The 12,514-nt window shown below is 43.9% G+C and overlaps 1 protein-coding gene across 4 annotated transcripts in view; it reads left to right on the top strand.

Annotated features, from left to right (window-relative positions):
• ZFP90 (ZFP90 zinc finger protein) overlaps positions 1–12,514 on the top strand; it is a 94,673-nt gene that overhangs the window by 69,996 nt on the left and 12,163 nt on the right. The gene's annotated exons all lie outside the window — the stretch shown is intronic.

Here is a 12,514-nt window from a genome sequence, read left to right as displayed (position 1 = left end):
CGTCCCAAAAAGGGGGCCGCACTGTGGGGAGGAGGGGACCAGGGCGGTGAGGTTCTGCGGGAAGAGTTAAGAGTGAATGTGTCGGGAAGTGTCACTGTTGAGAGTCCTGAGTGCCAGGCCAAGTCCTTGAACTCTGTCACGGAATGGAGAGGGTAGGGTGGTAGGATAGAAAACTACATAGAGGAGGAAGTAACTGTTAGGGAAAGAGAGAGCAGCCCCAGCCTCTGACCCAGGAGCCATAAAGAGACCGTAGGAGCCGAAGAAGCTTGGTCAGGATTTGCCTTGGAAGAGGCTGGAGATGGGCTTTCTTGGGCCAGGAGGAAAACAAAAACAAAAACAAAAAAAACAACGTACAAAACAGGAAGGACCTGTCCCATAGCTTTTCGTGTTCTTTTTTGCCTTAACAAGGGTATAATAGTGTACGCCCCCAGGTGTCCAGCCTTCAACTTCATTAATATGAAGCTGATTTTTTAAGTCATTTATTCTTGTGAGAGAAGAGGCATTTTCTAGAAGTATCAAAATTCAGGTTATGCATTGATTTACATAGCGTACATCTGAAACTATAACGAGGTTCAGATGGTATTTTAATCCACACTCTCTTTAGAATTAAGGAAAAATCACAGACTCTAGTTGTTAAGTGTGTGAGACTATCAAAATCAATCCAGGGGCACTGCCTGGCACAGTTGGTTGAGCATGTGACTCTTGAACTCGGTGTTGTGAGTTTGAGCCCCACATTGGGTATAGAGATTACTTAAAAGTAAAATCTCAGGGTCATGAGGTCGGGCTCCGTGCTCAGTGGGGAGACTGCTTGAGATTCTCTTCCTTTCCCTCCGCCCCTCTCCCCACTCCCGTTTGCATGCACGAATGCTCTCGCTCTCGCGCGCTCTCTCTCTCTCTCTCTAAAATAAATAAATCTTGGGGCGCCTGGGTGGCTCAGTTGTTAAGCATCTGCCTTGGGCTCAGGTCGTGATCCCAGGGTCTTGGGATCGAGCCCCGCATCGGGCTCCCTGCTCAGCGGGAAGCCTGCTTCTCCCTCTCTCACTCCCCCTGCTCTCTCCCTGTTCCCTCTCTCGCTCTCTCTCTCTCTCTCTGTCAAATAAATAAATCCTTAAAAAAATAAACCTTAAAAAAATAAAACATTTTATAGTAAATTAAACATATAATGCCTTTATATCTTTTACTTCTTTTTGTATGTTTTTGTTTTATAAGGGTGAGCCTTAAGGAGTAAAACAAATAACAGTACTAGAACAAGATAGTTGTTTGGTTTGACATGAGCCAGAGCAAATCACTGGTCATCAGTGCAGTTCCATATAAAGCACTTCCTCAGCAGGCTGTGAGAATTAGGATCGCTTAACGCAGTTAACACCTCATGGGGGTGATGATCCTTTCCGTAGGGGTTGCCTTTTTTTTTTTTTTTTTTAAGATTTCCTTTATTTAACAGAGAGAGCACACGCAGGGGAAGTGGCAGGAGAGGGAGAAGGAGAAGCAGGCTCACCGCTGAGCAGGGCCCAATCCGAGGAGCCTGGGATCATGACCTGAGCCGAAGGCAGATGCTTAACTGACTGAGCCACCCAGGTGCCCCAGGGGTTGCCTCTTTGAGGGTGAAAGTGGATTTGTGTTCTGAGCAGTGAATGTTAGGGACGCTTTTAAACTACACTTTCAAAGCTTTGTTGCCCAAGTACTCTAGTTGAGTTACATTCTCTCAGAATGGCCTGACAGTTCCCTTGGGTTACCTAACCCAGGCTGCAGGTAATGACCCTGGAGGAAGGACAGAACAACTGAATCTTTTTTTTTAAGATTTTATTTATTTATTTGACAGAGAGAGACACAGTGAGAGAGGGAACACAAACAGGGGGAGTGGGAGAGGGAGAAGCAGGCTCCCCGCGGAGTAGGCAGCCCGATGGCAGGGCTCGATCCCTGGACCCTGGGACCATGACCCAAGCCGAAGGCAGACGCCCAACCATCCAAGCCACCCAGGCGCCCCAGAACAACTTAATCCACAGAGGGGGTTTTTGGGCAGAAATTTCCCTTTGTCAGAGTTTCTTTTTCTCTGAGCTTGGCCCTTCAGGGAATGCAAGAGATGAGTAATTGAGTCATGTGACTGCTTATCCTGGAGGTTTACTGAGTGGGGGAAGCCTCATGCAGTCTATAGCACAGGAGAAGTGGTATCACGTGTTGTTTCTGAGGTCCATAGGCTGCTGTGCCTACAGAGAGGGGAGAGGAAATTCTGCCCGCGGGAAAGAGTCAGTGGAGATGTCACTTTTGAATAGGAGCAGAGTCCAACAAGTGAAAATGAAGGGGGTGGAGATAGAGCTGATGGACTTTGTGGGTCAGGGACGTTGGGAGGCAAGAAGATGAGGGGCATGTTCGTGAAACTGTTGTCCTGTGTGACAGTGGGTGTGGGCTGCAGGCAGTGGGTAGATGAGAATAGAAGGGAGTTTGGATGTCTTTCTTTGTGGCCCTGGTAAACCATTCATTCATTCATCTATTCATTCAGCTGATAGCCATTGAACCTCTGTGATGTGCTAAGACACTTTTCTAAGCGGTTGGGATACATTAGTGAAGAACATTTATAATGATCTCTGCTTCTGTGGGGCTTACATCCTAGAAGGAGGAGACAGAAAAATTTAGTAAGTAACTTTTATAATATACTAGAAGCTTACAGGACCAGAGTGGGGGAGAAGGTAGAGAAAAGTAAGGGGGATTGAGTGGGGAAGAGGGTGGATTGTGGTGAGGGTACAGTTTAAATAGCGTGGTCAGCGTAAGCCTTCCTCTTGCTGAGATGGGGACATCTGGACAGACTGGAAGGAGGCGAGGGAGTTAACGATGCACAGGTCTGGAGAAGAGTGCTCTGAGCAGCAGGATGTGTGTGTCTAGTGTGTTCAGGGAGCTGCAAGTGGTTGGTGTAGCTTGAGTCACTGTTGTTGAGCAGGAAACTAAGATGATTTCTTCTTAGTTTTAAAGATTGCTGTGAATGACAAAATGTAGGAGCAAGAGTTTGAAAGTCAGAGCTCCCATGAAGAGGTGTTTGGGGGGGGGGGGTGGGACCTTCCGCTGGAGTTTGGCTTACAAATACTTGAAGTGGCTCCAAAATGGAGGGGAACAGGAGCAGAGGGGGGATACCTTGAAAATCCTTAGGATCTATAGGATTGTTGGTAGCTGTATCTGTGTAAACGTTATGTATCATTCTCTTCATTATATGCACTACATTTTTAGTTAGGAAGAAAAGGTGAAACCACCAGAACAGTAAGAAATGGAGGAAGTTTTATAAGAAAAAAGCTGCACATGGAGACCAGGTTTACCTTGAAGGGGAGGAAGTAGAGAGGAGCCAGGACCTGGTCTTCATTGACTCCAGATCCCAAGAGCTCTGTGGTTAGGCCATCAGGATGAATAGGCTCAGCCAAAGCTGGCTCAGGTCACCCCAACTCAGGCAAGATGCTCCTGGACCGCTAGGGGCAGCCAAGCCACTTGCCGAACCAGGTCAGGATGTTTGCAGTCAGGAATGTTCAAGCTCCCTGTGTCCATAAGTCCCCTTTTTTAGCCTTCTCTTGAGCTGACTGGAGCTGGGCTTTAAGCCTCAGTCCAGACACTCTTTCCCCTGGGTAAGGTCGGGTGCCTCTCGTGCATTCCCACAGCACCTGTGTACAGCGGTCGTAGTACTGTTTTTATGTCATACGGAGTTGTGTGTTTACCCATCCATCTCTTTACTAAGCTTTCAGCTAGCTCTTTCAGGGCAAGGCCATTTGACTGCTTTCATCCCTTTCTCCAAAGTACACACTCTGGAAGTGGGTGTCACAGTAGCAAACATTCATAACCATTTAACCCCAAGCAGCAATTTTGTACTTTCTGCATTTTCTACTAATAGAGCAAAAACTAGTTTTCCAGTTACAGTGACCCTAATTTTCTGATAAAATGATTGTGAGAAACAGTATAACTGTCACTGAACACTTTTAAGAAATTTTGTCTTTAAAAAAATTTTTTTTAATTTTTAAAATATTTATTTATTTGAGAGATCGAGAGTGTGAGAGAGCACAAGCAGGGGGTGTGGCAGAGGGAGAGGGAGAAGCAGGCCCGCTGCTGAACAGGGACCCCCATCTGGGGCTCAATCCCAGGACCCTGAGATCATGACCTGAGCCAAAGGCAGATGCTTAACGACTGAGCCACCCAGGCTTCCCAAGAAATTTTGTCTTTAAGACAATGTTAGGATGTCAAAACCTGTTCTTCTAAGAACTATTTCAAAAAAATATTATTTTCCCTTTTTTCTATGTCTTGTACTACTTTTATTTAAAATATATTTTATCAGGGGCACCTGGGTGGCTCAGTTGGTTAAGCATCTGACTCTTGATTTTGGCTCAGGTCATGATCTCAGGGTCATGAGATAGAGCCCCGTGCGTTGGGCTCTGAGTTAACAGAGTCCACTTGAGATTCTCTCTCTCTCTCTCCCTCTGCCCCTCCCCCTGCTCTCTCTTTCTCTCAAAAATAAATCAATAAAAATCTTTAAAAAAAATATTTATCTTATCAAAGCATGTGAGCATATATAAAATACAAATTTTTTAAATAGAAAAAAGTCATTTGTGATCCCTCTTTAGCACCTCTATATTTGTTGTGATGAATTTCCTTCTTTTCTCCCTATGTATGTTTTTCCCTTAAACATTTTAAATTTCATATAATTTCTATATGGATTTTTCTTTTGCTTTTTTAAAAAACTTTTTTTTAAAAAAATATTTTATTCATTTGGACAGAGCATGAGCAGGGGGAAGAGGCAGAGGGAGAAGGAGAAGCAGACTCCCCGCTGAGCTGGGAGCCCAACTCAGGGCTCAGTCCCAGGACCCGGAGATCATGACCTGAGCCGAAAGCAGATGCTTAACTGACTGAACCACCCAGGTGCCCCTAAAAAACACCTTTAATGGCTGGTTTATACTGCTTTGCATGAACATACCAAAATTTATTTAACCATTTCTCATAGGACGTTAGGTTGTTTCTAAAATTTTTATGATTACAAATAATACTGGGATAAAATTCTCTTGGTTACAGTTGATTTTTTTTTAAAATAAATTATTTCATCTGCGTTCTTAAGTGAAATAGCCCTTAGAGTGAGAAAGGAAGATCTTTCAGTGGTTTGGTGGCATGTTTATCCTTAAGTTGTAGAAACATTCAGATTGCTTTTCATCTTTTTCTGCCTTTTGAAAGAATTTACTTACAAAACATTTAGATCTAGGATTTTTATCAAGAGGATGATTTGGGAATAGTTTACTCTATTTCTTCCTTAATTAAGGTTTTTACTTTTTTGCATCAACATTGGTGATTTAAAATTTTTAAATTATCCATGTCATTAAGGTTTTTCACATTTCAGGGCACCTGGGTGGCTTAGTCGTTAAGCGTCTGCCTTTGGCCCAGGTCGTGATCCCAGGGTCCTGGGATCCAGCCCTGCATCGGGCTCCATCCCAGGGTCCTGGGATCCAGCCCTGCATCGGGCTCCCTGCTCAGCGGGAAGCCTGTTTCTCCCTCTCCCACTCCCCCAGCTTGTGTTCCTGCTCTCACTATCTCTCTCTCTGTCAAATAAATTAAATCTTTTTAAAAAAATATTTTTCACATTTCTTCGCATCTGCTGTGTATTTTACTGGTTTGTTTATTCCCTTTAAAGTCATTTGCTTTGTTGTTGTTTTTAAGATTTTATTTTTAAGTAATCTCTACACCCAATGTGGGGCTCCAACTCAGAACCCCGAGATCAAGAGTCGCACACTTCACTGACTGGGCCAGCCAAGCACCCCCAGTTGTTTCTTTTATATACTAGATATGCCAAAGGTTTTTCTGTTTTGCTGGTATTTAAGAGGAACCAGCTCTTGGTTTCGGCTCTTAACACCATCATTTTTCTGTTTGCCCCTGCTCTTTATTTTCCAGAAATTTAATTCACTTAATTTTTTTTTTTTTTTTTTGATCCTCAAAATGACTCCTCATTTTCCTTCAGTAAGCATGACCCAGAATGGGCGCCTGGGTGGCTCAGTCAGTTAAGCATCTGCCTTTGGCTCAAGTCACGATCCCACGGTCCTGAGATCAAGCCCCGCATCCAGCTCCCCGCTCCTCAGGGAGCCTGCTATTCCCTCTTCCTCTGCCTGCCGCTCCCCCTGCTTGTGCTCTCTGTCTCTGTCACATAAATAAAATCTTAAAAAAAAAAAAAATGACCCAGACTCTGTATTCATTGACTCAGCAGACATTTTTGGAATACCTTTTCTGTGCCAGGCAGTGGTCCTTAACTAGGGTCACACTTCACAAGTAGTCAGGAGAAGGTACCTGCTTCCTTTAGGACGTCAGTACGGCTTCAGTAAGGAAATTTAGCGAGAGGGTGCACATAAATGACCAAGCTCAGTGCCTGGCCTGTGGTGAATGAAGTTCACTGAATGTTAGCTGTTGCTCTTTTCTAATGAATCACCTGAGGAGTTTTTGAAAGTTGTTTGTCAGGGCCCTCCATGCATGGCAAGTTTTCTAAGTTGCTCTGATGATTCTGGACAATTCCAACATGATTGGTTTTGGAGATACTGAAATGAAAAAAAGTTTGAGGAAAATGTTGAGGGAGAAAAACATGAATAAAAAACTACAGTTCTAGAAGCGCCTGGGTGGCTCAGTTGGTAGAGCATGCAAGTCTTGATTTTAGGGTCATGAGTTCAAGCCCACGTTGGGGGTAAAGATTACTTTAAAAAAATAAAATCTTTAAAAAAAAAAGCATATATACTTAAAAAAAAAAAAATGAACAGCTACTATTCTGAAATGGAGATGTGGACCAAATGCTGAAGGGGGAGGCGGGGAGGTTGAGGGATCTGGAAAAGCTGGATCTAGATCTGGAAAAGCTGGATCTGGATCTAGAAAGGTGAGTAGGAATTTTTTCTGTGGAGCTGAGGGAAGAAAGTACATGGTGGTCAGAATAAGATGTACAAAGACAAGGAGCCTCGAAAGAGAATGATGTAATAAGGTCAAAGAGTCCATGTGGTGGAAGCATAGGGTGTATGGCAGGAGGCAAAATTGGAGAGAGAGATACAGGCCTGTATCACTGTAAACTTCCCTTTAGAACCGCTTTTGCTGTATCCCAAAGATTTTGGACTGTTGTGTTTTCGTTTGTCTCCATGTATTTTTTAATTTCCTCTTTGATTTCTTGGTTGACCCATTCACTGTTTAGTAGCTTGTTATTTAACCTCCACATGTTTGTGTCACTTCCAGATTTTTTCTTGTGGTTGATTTCTAGTTCATAGCATTGTGGTTGGAAAAGATGCATGGTATGCCTTCATTCTTTTTGAATCTCTTCAGACTTGTTTTGTGGCCTAACATATGACCTGTTCTGGGGAATGTTCCATGTGCATTTGAAAAGAATGTGTATTCTGCTGTTTTAGGATGGAATGTTCTGAATGTATCTGTTAGATCCATCTGGTCTAGTGTGTCATTCAAAGCCACTGTTTCCTAGTTGATTTACTCTTTGGTTAAGTGGAGTGTTAAAGTCCTCTGCTATTACTGTATTACTCTTGATTATTTCCTTTATGTTTTTTTAGGAGCTTCTTTTTGTATTTGGGTGCTCCCATGTTGGGTGCATGAATATTTACAATTGTTATATTTTCTTGTTGAATTGTCTCCTTTATGATTATATAATGTCTTTCTTTGTCTCTTGTTACAGTCTTTGTTTTGTTTTTCATTTTTTTTAAAGATTTTTATTTATTTAGTAGAGAGCGTACAAGCAGGGGGAGTGGCAGGCAGAGGGAGAGGGAGAAGCAGGCTTCCCTTGGAGCAGGGAGCCCGATATGGAGCTCGATCCCAGAACTCCGGGATCATGACCTGAGCCAAAGGCCGACGCTTAACCGACTGAGCCATCCAGGTGCCCATACAGTCTTTGTTTTGTTTTTGGGTTTTTTTTTAAAGATTGTGTTTATTTATTTGACAGAGAGCGAGAGATTGAACACAAGCAGGGGGAGTTAGACGGGGAGAAGCAGGCTTCCCGCTGAGCAGGGAGCCCCAGCGGGGCTCTATCCCAGGACCCTGGGATCTTGACCTGAGCCGAACGTAGATGCTTCACCAACTGAGCCACCCAGGTGCCCCTACAGTCTTTGTTTTAAAGTTTGTTTTGTCCAATATAAGTAATGCTACCCCAGCTTTCTTTTCACTCTCATTTCCTATCCTTCCACTTTCAATCTGCATGTCTTTAGGTCTGAAATGAGTCTCTCCTAGAAAGCAGAAGGATGGGTCTTGCTTTTTTCTCCATTCTGTCACCTTGTGTCTTTTGACTGGAGCATTTTATCCATTTACATTCAAAGTAATTATTGAGAGATCTGTACTTACTGCCATTTTGTTACTTGTTTTATGGTTGCTTTTGTAGTCTTTTCTGTTCCTTTCTTCTCTTGTTCTCTTCTCTCACAGTTTGCTGGCTTTAGTGATAATACTTGGATTCCTTTCTCTCTCTCTCCCTCTTTTTTTTTTTTTTTGCATATCTGTTTCTGGTTTTTGATTTGTGGTTATCATTAGGTTTGTATATAGAATCTTATGCCTATAGCAGTCCATATTAAGTTGATAGTCTCCAGAGTTTGAATCCATTCTTTACTCCTCTCCCCCCACATTTTAGGTATATGGTGTCATACTTAATATCTTTTTTATTCTGTGACTCCCTTGACTGATTTTTTATACATATACTAATTTTTTTTGCATACTGCCAGGCTTGTGGCACTGCTTTGGATGAACTCCGGCCAAGGGTATATTGGAGGGGGCAGGTCTGCAGGAGAACTCGAGGGTTGGCGCAGACGGTGCCAGTAAGGTCCTTGCTGGTCTGCCGTGGGAGGGGGCCTGCAGCCTCCTGGGAAAACTGCTGAGACTGGGATGTAGGGTGAGTCCACAGAAGAGCACTGGGGCAGTATGTACTGTCAGCAAGTGAGGTGGAGAATGTTCACACTGCAGTGGTTCCCACAGGTGTTCATGTATTCAGGGTGGGAAGTAGGGGAGGGAAATGGTACCTGCCAGCTCTTTTGTTCTTGGAGAAATCTCCCAAGGATCCTTGCTCCTCCAGTACATGCTCTGAGATTAGTAAATAAATCTCCTACCTCTATACCCCAGGTGTTTTTCAAACTGCTCCCTCTGTGGTGTATCTCCATGGGGCTATTTATTGTGCTGTCTCTTCAAGGGCGGGGACTCAGTTTCCTATCATCCTGTCTCGCTCTTCCAGAGCTGAATCCACTGATTTTTTTTTAAAGTTGCATGAGGCACCTGGGTGGCTCAGTCTGTTGGGCGTCTGCCTTCTGCTCAGGTCATGGTCTCAGGGCCCTGGGATTGGGCCCTGCGCGGGATCCTTGCTCAGCGGGGAGTCTGCTTCTCCGGCTCCAGCTGCCCCTGCCCCCTTCTTGTGCTCTGTCTCTTGCTCTACCGGCAGATGCTGTCTCTCTCAAACAAATAAAATCATAAAAAAAAAAAACTTTATTAAAGTTCCATGTGTGAAGCCCCACTTACTGTAGGAACTTTCAAAGTTAGGCCTCTTTGATTTTCAAAGCTGAATGTTACAGGGATTCATTTTCCCAGTGCAGGTCCCATGAGCCTGGGGTTCCTGGTGTGGGGGTCTGCTTCTCTTCTTTCTCTGTACCCACGTTGTTCCTCCCTCCTTCGTACAGTCCCACAGATCAGTTTGGCTCCTCACCAGTCTTCACCCTTCCTACTCTCTTCATTATGGCCTCTTTTCCACATTTCACTGTGGAGAGTCTGTTCTGCCAGCCTTCAGATCATTTCCTGGGTTACTTGCACTGAGGTGGGTGCTATCTAGGTGTATCCACAGGATGAGGTGGAGATCTAGGACAGTGTAGAGCAACACTGTCCAGAAAAATATTAACTACATATATAATTTAAAATTTTCTAGTAGCACAATGTGGAAAGAAATAGGTGAAATTTATTTTAGTAATATATATTATTTAACCCAGTATAACTGAAATATTTCTACATGAATTAATACTTTAAAATTAATGAGCTATTTTACTTATTTCTTTATTTTGGTGCTAAGTCTTTGAAATCCAGGTGTATTTTACACTTGCCACACATCCGAATTTGAATTAACCACATTGCAAGTGCTCAGTAGTGACAGGTTTCTGGTGGCTACCATATTAGAATGGATCTAGAAAGTTATTGCCTGGCTTAATGGTCATTGGCAGGGGAGGTTTTGAGCAGGATTTGAGAAATGAAGGGGAGGGACTATATGTAGGAGATGTTTTTTGAGGCTCTTGGTGATTCCAGGGCATAAAGGAAAAATGAAGAGGCAAGGATGAGGTCCAGGTTTCCAGGTAGGCCTCTATGGATGATAATGCCTTTAGTCTAAGCCTAAGTAGGGTGTGTATGTGTGTGTGTGTGTGTGTAGAGGCTAATGTTAATAGTGTCTTTTCTCCACACTCAATTGTTAGATATGCCGTTAACTCAGTTTACCAAGCTATTACTGGTCTGGAACCAGAGCACATGGAGTACTTGAGTGAAAACGCCACACTATGTCTTAGCAAATATAATGTGTTCTAATTGGGCTTTGGTCTTAGAGGGAGTAGTTTGTATAAATGTAATTGTTTTTACTTACTAGCTACCATTCTCTGATTTGCAGCTTTGCAAAGTTACAAAGTTTCCTGAGTTAGAATTTGAGCAGATTTCTCCTCCAGAGTTGGCACTTTAGAGTTGGAAGGGGTATCTGTTTATATTTGCAAGCCTTGTTCTGCAGAGCTGGAAGTGTCCTTTCACCCTTCTGCTCTTAAAACTCTTTACGCGTTCAGTTCAGGGAACCCAGATACAGAGTTAGAGATGAGAAGATTGGACCAGGAGGTCTGTGATTCACCTGCACATTACTTACTGCACGTTATTAGTGTGCCGCTTTTTACGGGCCTAGGAAATTGAGTCTTCTCAACCTACTATATGCTGTTTCTAGTTCTTTGGACCTTTTATGTCAACATGATGCAGGCAGAATACTTGATACTTCATGATAACCCTGTTAATTTTTTTTAAAGATTTTATTTATTTATTTGACAGAGAGACACAGAGAGAGCAGGAACACAAGCAGGGGGAGTGGGAGAGGGAGAAGCAGGCTTCCCGCTGAGCAGGGAGCCCAGTGGGACTCGATCCCAGGACCCTGGGATCATGACCTGAGCCCAAGGCAGATGCCCAGTGACTGAGCCACCCAGGTGCCCAACCCTGTTAATTTTTAAAAGGGGTTGATAATGAGGTTCAGTTATATCTGGAAGGAGGGTGAATGCTGTCGAGTTGAGCTCTCAGAGTGGCTCATTCACACTGGGGGTCTCAGTACATTTTGCCTGTTTAATCTTACAAACTCTTGATTGTCTTTTATGTACCAAGCTGATTCTGACCTCTGGAGTTTCGAAGGTGCCTGAGTCAAGGTCTTGACCCTTTGGGAGCACAGTGAATCATAGGTAACAGTCACTATGATGTAGTTTCTTAGGAGCTTACTGGAGAGGGATCCAGGGAGGAGGGTCGTGGGAGGTGTGAGGCACTTGGCCCAGACCTGGGGTTAGGAGAGGAGCCCCAGAGGGAAGAACTTTATAGAGTCTTGGTGAGAGAATAAATGTTACCTCCACAGAGGAAGGAAGGCCAAGCATTTTTACAGAGGCAAAAGAGAGTGTTTAGTTTCAAGTTGTAACTCTTCTTCAGGCTGAATTATGGTGTCAGAGGGAAGGAGAAGCCAGAGATGAGGCTGTGGAAGTAAGATGGGGACCAGGTTATGAAGGACTCTGAAGGTCACATGAAGGAATGTAATTTTTAATCTCAAGAAAAACATTTATTGGGTGCCTGGGTGGCTCAGTCAGTTAAGTGGCTGCCTTTGGCTCAGGTCATGATCCCAGGGTCCCGGGATCAAGCCCCGCATCGGGTTCCCTGCTCAGCAGGGAGTCTGCATCTCCCTCTGCCCCTCCCCCTGCTTGTATGTGGTGTGAGCTCTCTCTCTCTCTCTGTCGCTCTCAAAAAATTGAAAACCTTAAAAAAGAAAAATATTTATTAAATATTTCTGGAACACCTACTACTATGTGCCAGGTCTATTCTAGGCAATGAAAAGTTAGGCATGAAGAAAATAGATAATAGTCCGGCTTTCCTGGAGTTTACACTGTGCTCTCTGCAATACATACTGTAAACAAATGAAAATATATGTCAGGTGGTAAGAACTATGAAAAGGAGAGGAAACCAGAGTGACAGTGCAGGGTGGGGGTGCTGTTTTACGCAGGGTGACCGGGGAAGTTTGCTCTGATTAGGTGATGTTTGAACAAAGAGCCACATGCACATGTGCGGGAAGAAGCTTCCAGGTCAAGGGAACAGTCAAAGCAAAGGCTCTAGAGCAGAAACATGCCTAGTGTGTTCCAGGAATCTGAAGGAGGGCAGGGTAAGTGAAGGGGGGAGAACAGTGGGTCAGGGATGAGGTTCAAGATGAAGTCAAGGAGATAGCTGAAGTGGGGGAGGCAGACTGTGGAGGGCCATGTAGGCCACTGTAAATACTTTGGCTTTTATTTGGAGTGAATTGAGA

This window comes from Zalophus californianus, chromosome 17 (assembly GCF_009762305.2).
Source record: "Zalophus californianus isolate mZalCal1 chromosome 17, mZalCal1.pri.v2, whole genome shotgun sequence".
Classification (NCBI taxonomy): domain Eukaryota; kingdom Metazoa; phylum Chordata; class Mammalia; order Carnivora; family Otariidae; genus Zalophus; species Zalophus californianus.
Note: the sequence above shows the minus strand (reverse complement) of the source record. Positions and strands in the feature narration are given on the sequence as shown.